Below are 17,622 nucleotides of genomic sequence, written 5' to 3'. Positions count from 1 at the left end.
ATCCATGAATAGACATAGCCAATGGCTGTAAAAAAGTATTAACCTAGGCACAGAGTCTCTCATTGAGAGACCTAATGCCTGAGATGATAGATCTGAGCGGAGGTGAAAAAATCTCCTTGTGGAGCTTGGGGAGCCCGTGAAATGCCCATGAAATACTGCCATAACAAAGGAATTAACCAGCAAGTAATCCATTTATTTTTTTGTAATGACATTTTTATGAAATATAAAAAAGCAAAAAAGAAAATATCATTACTTACAGCAAGATGGAATTGCAGCTGTATATTGCTCAGGCCAAAAGACTACTACTACTCCAGCAGGATACAGCTAAACCCCCACTAGGTGGAGGCAACACAGGTGCAGGTAAGTAATGACATTTTTATGAAGACCAAGCTGTAATAAATCTTTTAATACGCCTTTAAAGGTGGTGGTAGGATCACAGCACACACATCACAGCATTGCTGTATATAGAAGAAATCACAGTCCCCAACGAATGTTACCCTCGGATTGGTTTTCACAGTACTGTGATCACAGGTACAAGGCTCATCAGCTTACATCTGACTGTCATGAAAACTCATCTCCGTTGAGTGCTAAAAAGTTATAACAGCACACCCTTTACCAGCACGTGTTAGATGCCGCTGTCTGAGATTGACAGCGGCATTTATCAAGTTAGCAGCTATTAGTGGCAGATGAAAGCTGAATGATGCTAATTAGGGGCATAATATGAATATAAAAGGTGTTTATAAAATAACCTAATCTGTTTGGGGACGTGTGCAGACTGACCCAGTGGACAGAATTGGCTGAAAATTGGTATGTTTGCTTTTCAAGGCATAAGGCATCTTAAAATAATGTTTTTACCAAAACTCCCCACCAGCTGAAAATGTGGTGCTGTACAGTGAGCGTGCCTTGCAGCTCAGTCTGCAAGATGCCTGTCTCTTCGCCAGATTGTGCGCTGTTAGTGCAGATTTTTTATGGGATTGCCAGGAATGCTACAGATGCACTAAGAGCCTTTCATCGTTTGAAAGACTTATACACTCATAGCAGTCTAATGGCTGTCAATTTGCTGAGACAGATGATGACACGTGCTGGGGCAACAAGGTTACTGACTGTTCAGCTAGGGTGCAGGCAATGACTGGTAAGCAGAAAGGTTGTAGAGGACATTGCCACTGTCGTCGGGGAACAGGGCATGAACAACCCTACCAGGAACAGCAGTGCACGCAGTGTTTCCAGGCAATTGGGACACAGTGTTGAAAGTTCTCCGAAAGGTCTTACGGGCATACCTGTACAAAATTACTTATCATCAACAAGTTCCTCCTTGTGACAATGATACCCGCATGACATTTGCATTCATGTTTCTGGTGAGAGTGGAAGTGGATGGCAGTTGACCATGGAATGTTCTGTGGTGCAACAAAGCACATTTTTACCTGAATGGAAAGGTGAACACGCAAAACTGTCGCACATGGGCTACCGAAAATACGCATGCCGTCAATTGGTTCCGTTGCTTTTGCCAAAGGTAACTGTTTGGTGTGGCTTCACCTAATCATTCATACTCGCAGTTATTTTATGAAGAAATGAGGCCAAACTGGGGTTGCTACTTGTTCAGTGACAGCAGCGAGATACCAGACAATGCTGTAAACAGTGGTCATTCCACAACCCCAACAATGGCAGTGTCTTCAGACGACCATCTTCATGCATGATGGAGCACCTACTTCCATTGCAAATCATGTGAAGAATGTTCTGCATGCACATTTTCCCGATGACAGGATTTTGAGCTGCTTCTTTCCTAACGCATGGCCACTGCATTTACCCGATCTAAATCCTTGTGATTTCTGGTTGTGGCGACACTTGAAAGAGCATGTTTATCTGGTAAATGTTGACACCCTGGTTGACCTAAAAGACGGCATCATTTTGGAGGTGCGCAACATCCCACCAGACACGTTACATGCAAGCGTCAAGCATGTTCTGAATAGGATGAACATGATCATCATGCATGATGGTGGCCATATTGAACAGTTCTGCTAGTCTGTGGAACAATTGGGACTCCTCCAATTATCGGCACACATTTTTTGGGCCATTCGCTCACTCTACAGCGCCACTTTTTCACCTGAGATGCCTTCCGTTTCCCCATGCCTTGAGTAGCATAATACCAATTTTCAGCCAATTCTGTCCACTGGGTCAGTCTGAATACGGCTTCAAACACCATAGGTTATTTTATGACCTCCTTTTATATATATATATATATATATATATATATATATATATATATATTTATATATATACAGTATAAATCTCCTTACTTATATCTATACCATAAGCTATAATTGTTACTGCAGAGCAATTGTACTTTATCGTCTATAGTGCTTATTGCATATTTGTTCCTTCTTGTGATAATATCAGTGTTAACTGGAGCTTGTAGAGTCATTATACTTACTATACAGGCAGCCTTTCACCATGTATTATTTGGATTACTTTACTTTCAAACACATTGTCTCTCATGACATACCTGCAGTACATTGGATATTATATTGACATTCCTAGCACTGGGCACTTAATGTATAGCCTTAAGGGTGCCTTACACACTGCAACATCGCTAACAATATATCGTCGGGGTGACGTCGTTAGTGACACACATCCGGCGCCGTTAGCGACATCTCAGCGTGTGACACCAAGGAGCGACAATCAACGAGTGCAAAAACGTGAAAAATCGTTGCTCATTGACACGTCGCTCCTTTTCCAAATATCATTGCTGGTACGATGTTATTCGTCATTCCTGCGGCAATACATATCACTATGTGTGACACTGCAGGAATGACGGACATCTCCTTACCTGCATCCACCGGCAATGAGGAAGGAAGGAGGTGGGCGGCATGTTCTGGCCGCTCATCTCCATCCCTCCTCTGCTATTGGGCGGCCTCTTAGTGACGCCGCAGTGACTTCGCTATGACGCCGAACGCACCTCCCCCTTGAAGGAGGTATTGTTCGGCGGTCACAGCGACATCACTGAAAAGGTATGTGTGTTTGACGCTGCTGTAGCGATAATGATCGCTACGGCAGCGATCACCAAATGTCGAACGAACGACGGGGTTGGGTGCTTTCGTGCACGTCATCACTAGCGATGTCGCAGCGTGTAAAGCACCCTTTAGACAAATGGTAACCAACTATTTTTGTAAACTTCTATCAGTCTCATCTCAGTACCATGGTATTTTTTATTCTTTTGTGTCAAGCATTCCCCTCTCCACCTCAATTCACTAACATTGCGATACAAATAATCAGATTTATAATAAAGTAGTTGTGTGTCCTATCTATAGGTTCTGTGTCTCTTCTGGCATACAGCTGAATGCATAATGCATGGTGTTCTTAGTGTATTCAGGTTATGTGTATGAGTCTAATATTAGACTATTAGAGCAATGATGAGGGATCAAACATTTATTTTAAACAATGTCCACACTTTTGGTTAAGGATTTTGGCTATTTTTCTGTAAAAAAAAAACAAAAACAACACTGTCGGCTTTGATGCATTTTTTTTTGCCAGGACATGCAGATTTGGTGTTTAAATTTCAGCATCAAATCTGTATCTCCTGGCACAAAACTGCACAATAACCACGGTTGTGATGCCGTTTCGATGTGGTTTTCTGCCAGGAGATGCAAATTTGATGCAGTAGTCTGGTCCATACATTTCAGCACCAAATTTACCTCTCCTGGCAGAAAACCGAACCGAAACCATGAGTTTTTTTTTGCCAGGAGATGCAGAATTGGTGCTGAGACCTATTCGGCAAATACCTGCACCAAATCTGCATCTACTAGTAAAAAAAAGCGCATCAAAAGTGCATTGTGTTTTGATGAGGGTTTTTTACCAGAAGATGCAGATTTGGTGCAGGCATTTGGTGTAAAAACTTCAGCGCAAAATCTGCATCTCCTGGCTAAAAAATACAGTTTAGGTGAGGCTTTCTGCCAAGAGAAGCAGATTTGGGGCAGATGTTTTGTGGGGGTTTTAAGTCCATCCAGTCTCACAGAACGCAAACATCTACAAGTTCGCCCATCTCTAGCGAATACATTTATTTAGTAAGTCACTGGTTAGAGAAAGTGGATTAGACAAAATTAGAATTGCTGTGGGAATAATGCCTGAAGATCAAAATAAATGCATGCCCCGTTAAGTGTTCCCAGCATATAAAATATTTCTTCAATATTGGTTTTCATTGCCTAATGAAGAGATACAAACCTTGAAACTATGAGATTGATTAATTTTCAGATAAAGATCATTATACATTACACCCCTGAATGCAGCATTGATTTATTCTGCTCATATAACATACAGCAGCATCACTGCATAGATTTCACACAACCAGTATTGTCTGCAATTTTTCTGACATACTCCTAGTTAAAACATACATTTATACCCTATCTATCTATCTATCTATTCATCTAAATATCCATCTATCTATTCTATTGATAGATATATCTATCTGTCTTTCTATCTATATGTCTATTTATCGTTTATCTATTTATATGTCTGTCTATCTATCATCTATCTGCCTGCCTATCTATGTATTATCTATATGAACATCCGTTTGTCTATCTATCTATCTATTATTTATCTGTATGTCTGTCTGTCTGGCTATCTATCTATCTGTATTTCTATCTATATGTCTGTTTATTTGTCTTTTGTCTGTCTATCTATCTATCTATATGTCTGTCTATCTATCACCTGTCTGTGACACGCCTGCACTGGGTCCTGGGGTTACTCGTTACCGGGCCACAATTCTAGTGGTGGGGATGCCGCAGTGGCCAGGCCTGGTTCTGTGGCTACAGTGGTGTCACTCAATAAAGATGGTGGTTGTTGGGGAATATTTACAGGGGAGATGTTGTGACGCCTCTTGTGGTATGCGGCAAGATACAGTGCCTACATGTAGTATTCAACCCCCTGCAGATTTAGCAGGTTTACACATTCGGAATTAACTTGGCATTGTGACATTTGGACTGTAGATCAGCCTGGAAGTGTGAAATGCACTGCAGCAAAAAAGAATGTTATTTCTTTTTTTATTTTTTTTTTTAAATTGTGAAAAGTTTATTCAGAGGGTCATTTATTATTCAACCCCTCAAACCACAAGAATTCTGTTTGCTTCCCCTAAAGTATTAAGAAGTATTTCAGGCACAAAGAACAATGAGATTCACATGTTTGGATTAATTATCTCTTTTTCCAGCCTTTTCTGACTAATTAAGACCCTCCCCAAACTTGTGAACAGCACTCATACATGGTCAACATGGGAAAGACAAAGGAGCATTCCAAGGCCATCAGAGACAAGATCGTGGAGGGTCACAAGGCTGGCAAGGGGTAGAAAACCCTTTCCAAGGAGTTGGGCCTACCTGTCTCCACTGTTGGGAGCATCATCCGGAAGTGGAAGGCTTATGGAACTACTGTTAGCCTTCCACGGCCTGGACAGCCTTTGAAAGTTTCCTCCCATGCCGAGGCCAGGCTTGTCCGAAGAGTCAAGGCTAACCCAAGGACAACAAGGAAGGAGCTCCGGGAAGATCTCATGGCAGTGGGGACATTAGTTTCAGTCAATACCATAAGTAACGTACTCCACCGCAATGGTCTCCGTTCCAGACGAGCCCGTAAGGTACCTTTACTTTCAAAGCGTCATGTCAAGGCTCATCTACAGTTTGCTCATGATCACTTGGAGGACTCTGAGACAGACTGGTTCAAGGTTCTCTGGTCTGATGAGACCAAGATCGAGATCTTTGGTGCCAACCACACACGTGACGTTTGGAGACTTGATGGCACTGCATACGACCCCAAGAATATCATCCCTACAGTCAAGCATGGTGGTGGCAGCATCATGCTGTGGGGCTGTTTCTCAGCCAAGGGGCCTGGCCATCTGGTCCGCATCCATGGGAAGATGGATAGCCTGGCCTACCTGGAGATTTTGGCCAAGAACCTCCGCTCCTCCATCAAGGATCTTAAGATGGGTCATCATTTCATCTTCCAACAAGACAACGACCCAAAGCACACAGCCAAGAAAACCAAGGCCTGGTTCAAGAGGGAAAAAATCAAGGTGTTGCAGTGGCCTAGTCAGTCTCCTGACCTTAACCCAATTGAAAACTTGTGGAAGGAGCTCAAGATTAAAGTCCACATGAGACACCCAAAGAACCTAGATAACTTGGAGAAGATCTGCATGGAGGAGTGGGCCAAGATAACTCCAGAGACCTGTGCCGGCCTGATCAGGTCTTATAAAAGACGATCATTAGCTGTAATTACAAACAAGGGTTATACCACAAAATATTAAACCTAGGGGTTGAATAATAATTGACCCACACTTTTATGTTGAAAATTTATTAAAATTTAACTGAGCAACATAACTTGTTGGTTTGTAAGATTTATGCATCTGTTAATAAATCCTGCTCTTGTTTGAAGTTTGCAGGCTCTAACTTATTTGCATCTTATCAAACCTGATAAATCTGCAGGGGGTTGAATACTACTTGTAGGCACTGTAGGTGCCGCCGCTGCCATTCATTTCTCCCTGGGGTTGTTGGTGATGCAGCAGAGATGGAATAGCTCTCCACAGGTATAGCTGGGCCCCAGGGCTGTTGGGAGTAGTAGTCTGTAGTAGCAAGGTGCAGGGCTGGAGGCGCAGGGAATAACTGGACGACACAGGAATGCAGTCAAAAGGTCTTTACTCATAGTTCAGAGTTCCAGGTTAGCACAAATGCTGCCTTTGGAGTGTCGAGTCCTGCTGTGATGGGCTCCAGCCGATCCCAGATAGTTCGGAGGCACAACCCAGTACACCCTTCTGGGTCGCTTTCTTGATCGTCTTCCTGCGCTGACCTCTATCGCCTGTCCCGCACCTGCAAACACAGAGCCCCAAGCCGGTGTCCGCAGGCCCTCTCGGGCGGCGTGAAGCTCTATCCATTTCACCCTATGGGGTCACCTTTTCACTGGATGTGTGTGGATTTGGCTTCGGCACCTGAAGCAACCTCAGCCTTCAGTTAGCTAGCTGAGTCTTGAACTCCTCCACTAGTTGAGGGGCCAGTGCGCTACTGCGGTCAAGTCCCACCACTCCAATACATTGTATGTGGAATGAGGCCATGAGAGTATGGTCCCTCTCGTGTGCTCTAGGACCCTTTTTGTCGTGCACCTGAGCCAAGCTGCAGCAGCTCCAGACCACAGATCTTCTCTCCTCCACTGCTCCTTCCGACTGGCTCATTTTCTACAGGCTGCTCTCACTAGCTAGACTCCACCCCCCAGTCTGGACTGTGCGTTCCTATGGAGTATCAAAGGTGTAACTTGCCCTAACCACGGTCCAGTGAGAGTTGCTGAGTGAGAGTGTCTGTGTTTTGTGTATTCTGGTTTGAGAACCCCTCCTTACCCAGGAATGGGATACTACACCTCTGGCTTAGATGCAGTACCTCTGTGGTGACTGAAGCCTCAGGGGCGCCACATCTGCCTATCCATCTATTATCTATCTGTATGTCAGTCTGTTGTCCTGTCTGTTTATATATCTATCTTTCTATCTGTATGTCTGTCTTTCTATCTGTCTGTTTCCCTATATATTATCTATATGTCTCTTGCTATCTATCTATCTATCTATTATCTAACTTTATGTCTATCTGTCTATCTATCCGTCTGTCTATCTATCTATCGATCAATCTATCTGTCTGTCTATCTGTATACCTGTCTATCCATCTACCTATCTATCTATCCATCTATCTATCCATCTATTATATCTATCTATCTATCTACTTGTCTTTTTAAATGTGAACTGTGTTCTTAAATATCATTTATGATTTAGTTTTTTCTAAAAATTTTACTGACTGCAAGGAACTGTGAGCTCTGTAAATATCTATATAAAATGTCTATAGAAAGGCTTATTTTCCTTATTACTAGTATAATCAGTTATAACATTTTATATAAAACGCCACTACAATTTTAATATATCATATATAATAATCATAATAGTCTTTTCTTGCTTTCACTGTATGGATTGTAGGTCACTGTGCAGAGTAAACTTGAACACTTTCTTCATTTTCTTACCTTTCCACGAAGACAAAACATATGTTCTCTTATAAGCTGGGTATTTATTTCCCCAGAAAGAGTATGGGATATTGTGAACCACAAGGTCAATAATTTAAGCATTTATAGATATTTATTTACACTTATATAATCTGAGTAGGACAGGACATAAAGCATAAAAAGACTTTACCACAAGATTCTGTCTTCTGAGCTAAAGTATTCCTATTATCTCCTAATCCCAACCTGTCACCTCGATACAGTACCAGCATGTGAAATGCATCTGACTGTGTGTTTACTCTATTTCCACAGAATTTTGCACTAATCTTATGCTGCATTATACATAAATTACCCCCCCCCCGGACACAGTCCACAAACAGTGAATGCCCAATTTAATCCCTGCACACTATGGACATGTCCCTTTTTTCCCAATTAATTCTTTCCCTCTCTTCTTCTAAGAGCTATACCTTTTTTAGTTTTTCTCTAAATATACAGTAGCTATATTAGGTATTTTTTTTTGCAGGTTAAGTTGTACTTTTAAATTAAATAATTTATTTTTCTATAAAGTATACTGGAAAACGTGAAAGAAAAAAAATCAAATTTTATTTTATTAACCATGATTATTTACTGGTAAAACTGATGATTCCCAGGTCAGTACGATTATATAGATACCAAACGTATTATTTTTATTTATTTTTTTTTAAATTTAGAAAAAAAATTGTTTTCCTTTTCTCACCATTTTCAAGTTCCTGTAACGTTTTTATTTTTCGGGATCTGGGCTTATTTTTTGCGTCTAGCTGACGGTTTTACAGATATCATTTGCGATAGAAACAAAGTTTTATGACCTTATTTTGCATTTTATTACAGTCAAAAATGTAATTCTGACTTACTAATATTTTTTTCAGTATGCTGTTTACCAATCGGATTCATTTTTTTATATTTTAAGAGATCAGACAGTTCTGAATGCAGCAATTTCAAATATGTGTATTTTTCTTTTATTGTTTTATTTTCAATGGTGGAAAAGAGATGGGGGGGTTAAACTTTTGTGTTTTTATTATTATTTTCAAAAATGTGTTTTCCCTTTTAATTATTATACTGGTAAAGCTGGAATCATCTGATTGCTTATGCTATACAGAGCAGTGAATCATCACAGGTCTATATAGGTAAAATCAATCTCCAATGAAAGGAAAGTGAGCTTGCAGCCAGCATTCATGGGCGTATCGTAATGCCAGACATATGGGTCATCAGCTGAACTTTGCCTGTCATGACAACCCATCAGTGCCCCACAATCATGTCACGGGCAAGCTGATGGCAGCAGTCAATGACAATTCTCCCCACCGGGGTGTGTCACATCCTGCGTTCAGATATTGACAGTGGGATTTAACTGGTTAATAGCTGCAGGTGGATCTCTGATCCACCTGTAGCTGCTGGAGACACATAATTGCCAATTGAATAAGCTGTCATGTGCAGGGAAAGATGCAGAATTGATGTGCAAGCCCTCAGCAAGCAAGGGATACACCAAATAATGTACCAGTATGTCATATTTTGTGAAAGGGTATGGGTAGCATAGTTGCTAAGATTCCACTTGGCATGGCCAATCAGTTCAGTATCCTTTGCCATCTACTCTTTTGCATCTATCTCTGACCACACTATTTTTTAAATCACTGCCCTGGCTTTATAGAAGACACAGCAAAAGATGGCAAAAAATAATTTAGAGGGAAGGCGCATTGAACTTTTGGGCCACATCAAGGGATCATTAAATACTTGTGTTTCTTTTGAACATTCATTTTTTATGGATACTTGCTTTTAGGCCGGTTTCAGACATCCGTGTTTAATTAATTACCAGTCACACACATGGTTATGGTCATACGTGTGTCACGCGTGTGTCACGCGTGTGTCACTCATGTGACATCTGTGTTTGCATACGTGTGACAGGTACCGGAGAAAACACACAGGTCTGTGAACTAAGAAGATTTTCCATATTTACCTGCTGCTCTTCGGCTCTACTGCCTCCCGCTCCTGACCCCCGCTCATTATATTCATCGATTATCCACTACACTCAGGACCTGGAAGCCAGAGCAGCGCCAGGCACAGCACCGCGGGGACAGATGAGTGTTCTGCAAGCACAGTGACATCCAGGACGTCAATGGAGTTCCCAATGAACTCTGATGACATCCTGATGACCCCTGCAACACCCGCACTACAGCTTCACGGGTTCATCAGAGTTAGTTGGGAACTATGATGAGCCCCCGATACTGTCTCTGCGATGTTCCGGCTTCTAGGTTCTCACTACACACACACACACACACACACACACTCTGTTGTATACTCACCCAGCGATTTGGTCCTTGGCACTGAAGTCCCCAGTGCTGCTGATGCTTCCAGCTCCTCACTGCACTGAATGTTCAGTGAGTATAATAAGCGGCGGTCGGGAGCGAGAGGCAGCAGAGCCAGAGACAGCATCGCTGGAGAGAGGTAAATATAGAAAATCTTTTTATTAAAAAAGACCCCTGATTTCTCTGGTACGTGTCAGTGTGCGATCTGTGTGACACCCGTACTGCCGGAGAAAAAACGGGCATGCCTGCGTGTGTGCGTGCGGGGTCATGAGAGGTCACACGGTCCATGTGAAAACACAGATGTGTGAGTAACAGCAAATAATAACATGGGTACGTGTGGCATCCGTGTTAAAAATGAATGTCACACATACCTTAAACACGGACGTCTGACACCAGCCTTAATGTGAATATGACTGCTGGTTCTCACTGCCCAAACCACAGGCAGCATGAATCACACATAGGCTCTTTTATTTTGCCCAGCTATGTATTCTCTGAAATACTACTGCGTAAACATAAGCATACCTGGCTGAAATGACAGAACTAGTTGTGTCCGATTCATTTTTACAGTAGTTCGAGCAGTGGGAATTAGGTGTTAAGATGCATGACAAGACTTAATTTTTGGCATAAGAGGCACAAATCTTACACAAATATACGCAAAGGCTCACAATTTGTAGAGGCTCCCTGTATTGTTGAGGGAAGGAAAACACTTAAATCACATAATCAAATTCAGATCTGGACCCTTGAAATGTGAATCAATCATCAAGATTCATATCTAGTTTCTAAATCCTTGTATCATATTTATAGAAATATGCATTAGGTTATTAAGTAAATTGGTAATTGGAAAGTAAGATGAAATGGAGCAATGTACTGTACAATGCATATAAACTTTGGTTACTGGCAGGGATGACCGAATATGTTCATGTGAAATTGAATCCTACTCAAATTTTCCAAACATTCTTTGTAATATATTTGCTAAAAAAAATTTACCTTCACCTCTCCAACCCTTCCGCTCCACATAATAACCCATCTAGATCTCAAAGCATCTTCTCAATGTCACTGCAAGTGCTGAAATCTTCTTCATGCTTGGCCAGTACTTTTTGTCTCCGGATGAAGCCTGGGATGATTCTGTATATGCATGAGTAAAGTGTTCACATCAAGATGTGCTCCATGACCTTCTGCTCGCATGGGTACAAGCAGCCTAGCGTAAAGAGGCTCAGGATTTTAATGCTTGCAGTGGTGAAAAAAAGACTTTAAAATAGTATAAATACATAAAGTGCATGTACACTAATGCCAGAAGCCTCACCTCACCAACAATATCAAGGAATCAGAATTAAAATTTTTGAATTAAAATTATGATATAGTGTGAGGAGACATGGCTGGACAAGAGCTATGACTGGACTGTTAGCGTAGAGCTTTATAATCTCTTTGGGAATGACTGTATAAATAAGCGTGAGAGAAAGGTTTGATTATATGTAAAATCATCCCTTAGGGATACTTTGCACACTACGACATCGCATGTGCGATGTCGGTGGGGTCATGTCGAAAGTGACGCACTTCCTGCGTCGCTCTCGAAATCATAGTGTGTAAAGCCTAGATGATACGATTAACGAGCGCAAAAGCGTCGTAATCGTATCATCGGTGCAGCGTCGGCGAAAACCATAATTACCTTGCTGCGACTGTCCAATGTTGTTCCTCATTCCTGCGGCAGCACACATCGCTGTGGGAAGTCGCAAGAGCGAGCAACATCTCTTACCTGCTTCACCACGGCTCCTGTCGGCTATGCGGAAGGAAGGAGGTGGGCGGGATGTTTACGTCCCGCTCATCTCCGCCCCTCCGCTTCTATTGGCCGCCTGCCGTGTGACGTCGCTATGACGCCGCACGGCCCGCCCCCTTAATAAGGAGGCGGATCGCCGGCCAGAGTGACGTCGCAGGGCAGGTGAGTGCATGTGAAGCTGGCGTAGCGATAATTTTCGCTACGCCAGCTATCACCACATATCGCTGCTGCGACAGGGGCAGGGACTGTCGCACTCGGCATCGCAGCATCGGCTTGCGATGTCGTAGTGTGCAAAGTACCCCTAAGGCCCATCCTGCTTCATTGTATACTGTAAGTGAGACCAAGGGAAACTAGTTGATGGAGATAAGGGCAATGAAGAGATACGAATAATAAAATAGTGGTAGAACATTTTCTCTTAACTCCTTCACCCCCGGGTGATTTTTCATTTTTCTTTTTCGCTTTTGCTTACCTTCTTCCGAAAGCTGTAATTATGTTTTGTGAAATGAGTTGTACTTTTGAATGAAACCATTACGTTTACCATATAGTGTACTGGAAAATGGGAAAAAAATTCCAAGTGCATTGAAATTGCAAAAAAAAGGGAAATTGCACGATGGTTTTGGGAGTATTTTATTTATAGTGTTCACTATATGGTATAACTGATGAGTTGATTTGATGCCTCAGGTCGGTACGAGTTTGCAGATACCAAACATGTATAGTTTTACTTTTATCTACGGGGTTAAAAAAAAATTCTGAAGTTTGTCTAAGACAGAGTAGCATTTTTGGCGCCATTTTCCATGACCCACAGTGTTCTCATTTTTGGGATCTGGGGCTCAGTGATGTATTATTTTTTTACTTTTCCATCAATATTGCCTTATAAGGGCTTATTTTTTGTAGGACAAGTTGTACTTTTGAATGAAACCATTAATTTTACCATATAGTGTACATGAAAACGGCAAATAAATTCCAAGTGTGGTGAAATTGCACAAAAAAGGAAAATTGCATAATTGTTTTTGGGATATTTTATTCACCGTATTTACTATATGGTAAAACTGATGTGTCAGCATAATGCCTAAGGTTAGTACAAATTCATAGATACCAAACATGTATACTTTTACTTTTATCTACGGGGTTAAAAAAAAATTCTGAGGTTTGTCTAAAAAAGAATAGCGCTTTTGGCGCCATTTTCCATGACCCCCAGTGTTCTCATTTTTGGGATCTGGGGCTCAGTGATGGATTATTTTTTGCAGCTTGAGCTGGCATTTTTAGTTATTACATTTTTGTGCAGATACTACTCTTTGATCGCCTCCTATTGCATTTTTAAAATAATTTGCGGCAACCAAAAAACATAATTTTGTCGTTTGGAATTTTTTCCTTGCCATGGTGTGTACCAATCAGATAAGTTAATTTTATATTTTTTATACTGGGCTTTTCTGAATGCGGAGATATCAAATATGTGTATATTTCTTACTTTTTTCAATGAGGCAAATTTGGGGCTATTTTAACTTTTAGGTTTTTTATGTTGTCATTTTTTTCAAACTTTTTTTTACCTTTTTTATTTATTTTACTAGTCCCCCTAGGGAACTTTATGGATCAGCAGTCTGATCATTTGTGCGTTTCTGTAAGGCCTGAAACACACATCCGTTAAAAACACGCACGTCCCGCGAGACACGTATTTTCCCTGTGTGTTGTGTAAGGTAAGTACGTGTCTCGGGTCCGTGCGGTCCACGTGTGTTCTCCGTGTGCTATCCGCGATAGCACATGGAGAACAGGTAATTTACATACTCACATGGTCCGCGCTGCTGTCCAGGGTCCTGATCTTCGTCTCCAGCCCTGCCCACTCCCCGCTGACGCTGCTTCCGGCCGAGCGGAGGGGCGGAGATCAGCGCCCGGGACAGCATGCCCACCTCCTTTACACGCTCATAATGAGCGGCGTCCAGCAGGAACAGTTTGCTGCGGTAGAATCTGCGGGGCTAGTAGAGGTGAGTATTTGTTATTTTTATTTTAAAATTAATGACACATGTTCTCCGGTGCATGTCACACGGAACCGCAGCCACACTACATCCGTGTGGTACGGGTGCGGGACGTGTGACACCCGTGCTGCCGGAGAATACGTGGACATGTCAGCGTGCAAAAATCACGAACACATGTAAGTACGGAACGGACACATGTTCCGTTCCAAAATACTTACGTGTGTCCACACAATAGTGAAAACATAGGTCTACGTGTCTCCGTGCCACCGGTACGTGAAAAATCTGCCAAACACGTACCGGCGGCACGGATGTGTGTCGGAGGCCTTAATCAGAGCTGCACAGCTCTGAACAGCAAAAATGCACTGTTCCTTTAAGACCCACCACTCTCTCAACTCTTTCAGGAAGTATGTCATGATAGCGACAGGGGTCATCACAAGACCCATCGCTACCATGCCAACCATCGGTTCCCACAATCACGTCACGGGGCTGTCGATGACGGCGGGGAACGGCATGATCCCCGCTGTGGCCTTTTAAATTGCACTGTCAAATTTTGATTGTGCGATCTAAGTGGCAAACAGGCGCAGCTAGATCTCAGATCCACCCGCGACTGTTAACCCCACTCGTCTGCTGTTCAAATTAGTAGACATGTGCAGGGATGATTGCCGGCTTAACACAGCAGCCGGCGGTGATTACCGTGACAAGACCGATCCCGTACCAGTACATCATCGGTCATGAAGGGGTTAAAGCAAATAGATAAAACAGCAAATAAGGGAGAAGTAATGGGGACATCAACTACTCTGATATAAATTGAAGAGCAGAAACTTGCAAGTCCAGCACAGTAAATATATTATTGACTAAAATGAAAGATAATTACCTTTTACTACTGCTTCAGGACTCAACAAAAGTGGGGCACTGCTAGACCTAATTTTCACCAGCAGACTGTCTCCAGACAGTATATCAAATGTACGTTTTGGATGTTGCTTGAGCAATAGAAAACACAATATAAAAGGTTTTTATGTATCCGTTAATAAAAAATGTGGTTGAGGTGCTACAAAGACACTAAACTTCTGGAAGGCAAATTTCCAATGGTTGAAAGATGATCTTAGTACCATAAACTGGGACAATGACCTTAAAAAAAACACATAATGGGACACTTTATAAACACTCTGAATAGGACCTGTGGCCAATTTTTACTCTAGTGGAATAAATGAACTACAAATTGGAGAAAACCATTAGGCTCAATACCACTGTAAGGGGAACAATAAATGGCAAAAAAGCATTTAGGTTATTAAAGCAAAAAAAGAGTGACAAGGTATTAACAAATTACACAGAAAAAAAATAATTGTGTAACCAACAAATCAGTTGAACAAAGATTGAGACAGACTCTTTGCCAAAGAACGTACATTTAATCCATAAAATATTGATCTACTAATTGAACAGTAAGAAAAATAAAAATGATACTGTCAGCTCTATCAAAAATAATCTGAAAGAACTCTAAAGTAGAGAAATCACGAAGTTCGGTGGTATACACCTCTGAATACTGAAGGAATTAAGTGAAGGAGAAAGAGAGGTCATTAACTTTAATAATCAAAGATACTACCGTGTTTTTCCAAATATAAGACACTGCCTTATACTTTTTTTGCCCCCCAAAAAAGCACTAGGGCTTATTTTTAAAGGAGGTCTTATTCTTGGAGAAACATGGTTGGGGGTAAGTTTACCCCCCCCAAAAAGCAGACCCCCCCACACTTCCCAGGAGATTCATATTTACCAGATCCGAACGTCTGCGTGGCTCCCAGGTTCTCCCTGTAATCTCTGGTGGGTGTTGCACGCCGTCCTCTCCTGCTTCTGGCCAACACACTCACACACAGCAGATCCCAGACTGACTGACCAGCGTTAAAGAATGCTTCCGGCCACAGGGAATGATGGGAGGAAGTCACGTGTCCACAGCTCCTGTAAGCTAGCATTGCGGCAGGTCCTTGTGCTCCACTGCACTGCCTCTCAGGATTCTGCCAGCAAGAAGAAATACGTGTTGCTGGATGTGGTGAGTGTGTGCGATCTGATTGTGTGTGCGATCCGATGTTTGTCTGTGATATGATTGTGTGTGATATTATTGTGTGTGCGATCTGATGTTTCTGTGTGTGATATGATTGTGTGTGCGATCAGATGTTTCTGTGTGTGATAAGATGTTTCTGTGTGTGATCTGATTGTGTGTGATCTGATTTTGTGTGCAATCTGATGTTTGTGTATGTGATCTGATTGTGTGTGTGTGTGAGATCGGATGTGTGCGGGTGTGCGATCACTGCAGGGCCTCTGCTCGGCGTCTGGTGAGTGTGATTGCGGGGTGTCTGCTGTCTATAATGAAGTGTTTTGCAGTATCTTTTTTAGCATCTTTTTTTCTGCATAGTGGTGGACACCACTGCTTGATCCTGTGCTGACACTTGCTTTATTTAGAAGGCGCTACTTAAACTAGGCACCCTGTTGCACTATTGATACTGCATAGCGGTGGACACAGCTATTTTTCCTTGTGCTAACATTTGTTCTTTGTGTAAGGTGCGCCATACACCTGATTTAGTGCTCTCAGCCACTAGTCAGATTAGCTACTTTTATGCTGATATTGGTCATTTATATATGACGTTGCTTTAACCTGATATTAAAGTACATACCGCTAACTAAAATGTTGCTTCATTACTTACCCCTGTTACTGGCAGGAGTTGTCTGATGAAGGCCATCCCATGGCCGAAATGTCACAACACTGTCAACCCCCTGTTTTTTTAAAATAAACTACACGCAAACTATATATGAAGAGTGCCTTGTATTTACTTGAATACACTTGGTCTTGTCTGGCTGCCATAAGGGAATATTCCTGTCTTTTATTGTATTTTTGCATGTTTGTTTTTATATTGATCCCAATAAAGTATAATATTTTTACACATATTGCTTTATGGTCACTATTTTTCGGTGAAATTGTCCACACCTTGTAAGGGGATTATTAAGTTTGTATACATTACTATAGTGACAGTACATGGAGTTTTAGTTTGTTTATCTATACTAGGGGAGGGGAACCTCTGGCCTGCGGACCGTATGTGGCTCGCAATGAAGTTTTCTGCGGCCCCGGGCAGATTTCTGGGGCCGCAGCACTCGGGCTGGCCATCATGTTTTGCCGGCCGCCAGCGCTTTAAATCCCTGTGTGCGCTGGGAGGACGCGCATTCCAGAGTCACATTTATGAGTGACTCGCGCTAGTCTCACATTGCATCACGTGTGCACCCCCTGTTCTGTGTGCCACCCATAGTGCTGTGTTCCTCCTCTACCAGTGCTGTGTGACCCCTCCCCAGTGGTGTGTGCCACCCTCCAGTGCTGTACCTCCTTAGTGACATCCATGTTCCCCTTTGCTGCCTGAGCTGCTCTAGGGATGTCTGTGCTCCGCAAGTGTTATCTGTTTTCCCCAGTGCCCCACAAGTGCTGTCCATGCTCCCCTCATGATATCTGTGCCCCATGATATATATGTCTCCTAGTGATGTCTGTGCCCCAGTGTCTCTTGGG

The sequence above is a fragment of the Anomaloglossus baeobatrachus genome, chromosome 4 (genome assembly GCF_048569485.1).
Source record: "Anomaloglossus baeobatrachus isolate aAnoBae1 chromosome 4, aAnoBae1.hap1, whole genome shotgun sequence".
In the NCBI taxonomy this organism is placed as follows: Eukaryota; Metazoa; Chordata; class Amphibia; order Anura; family Aromobatidae; genus Anomaloglossus; species Anomaloglossus baeobatrachus.
The sequence above is the reverse complement of the archived record's forward strand: the minus strand, read 5'-3'. Positions refer to the sequence as shown.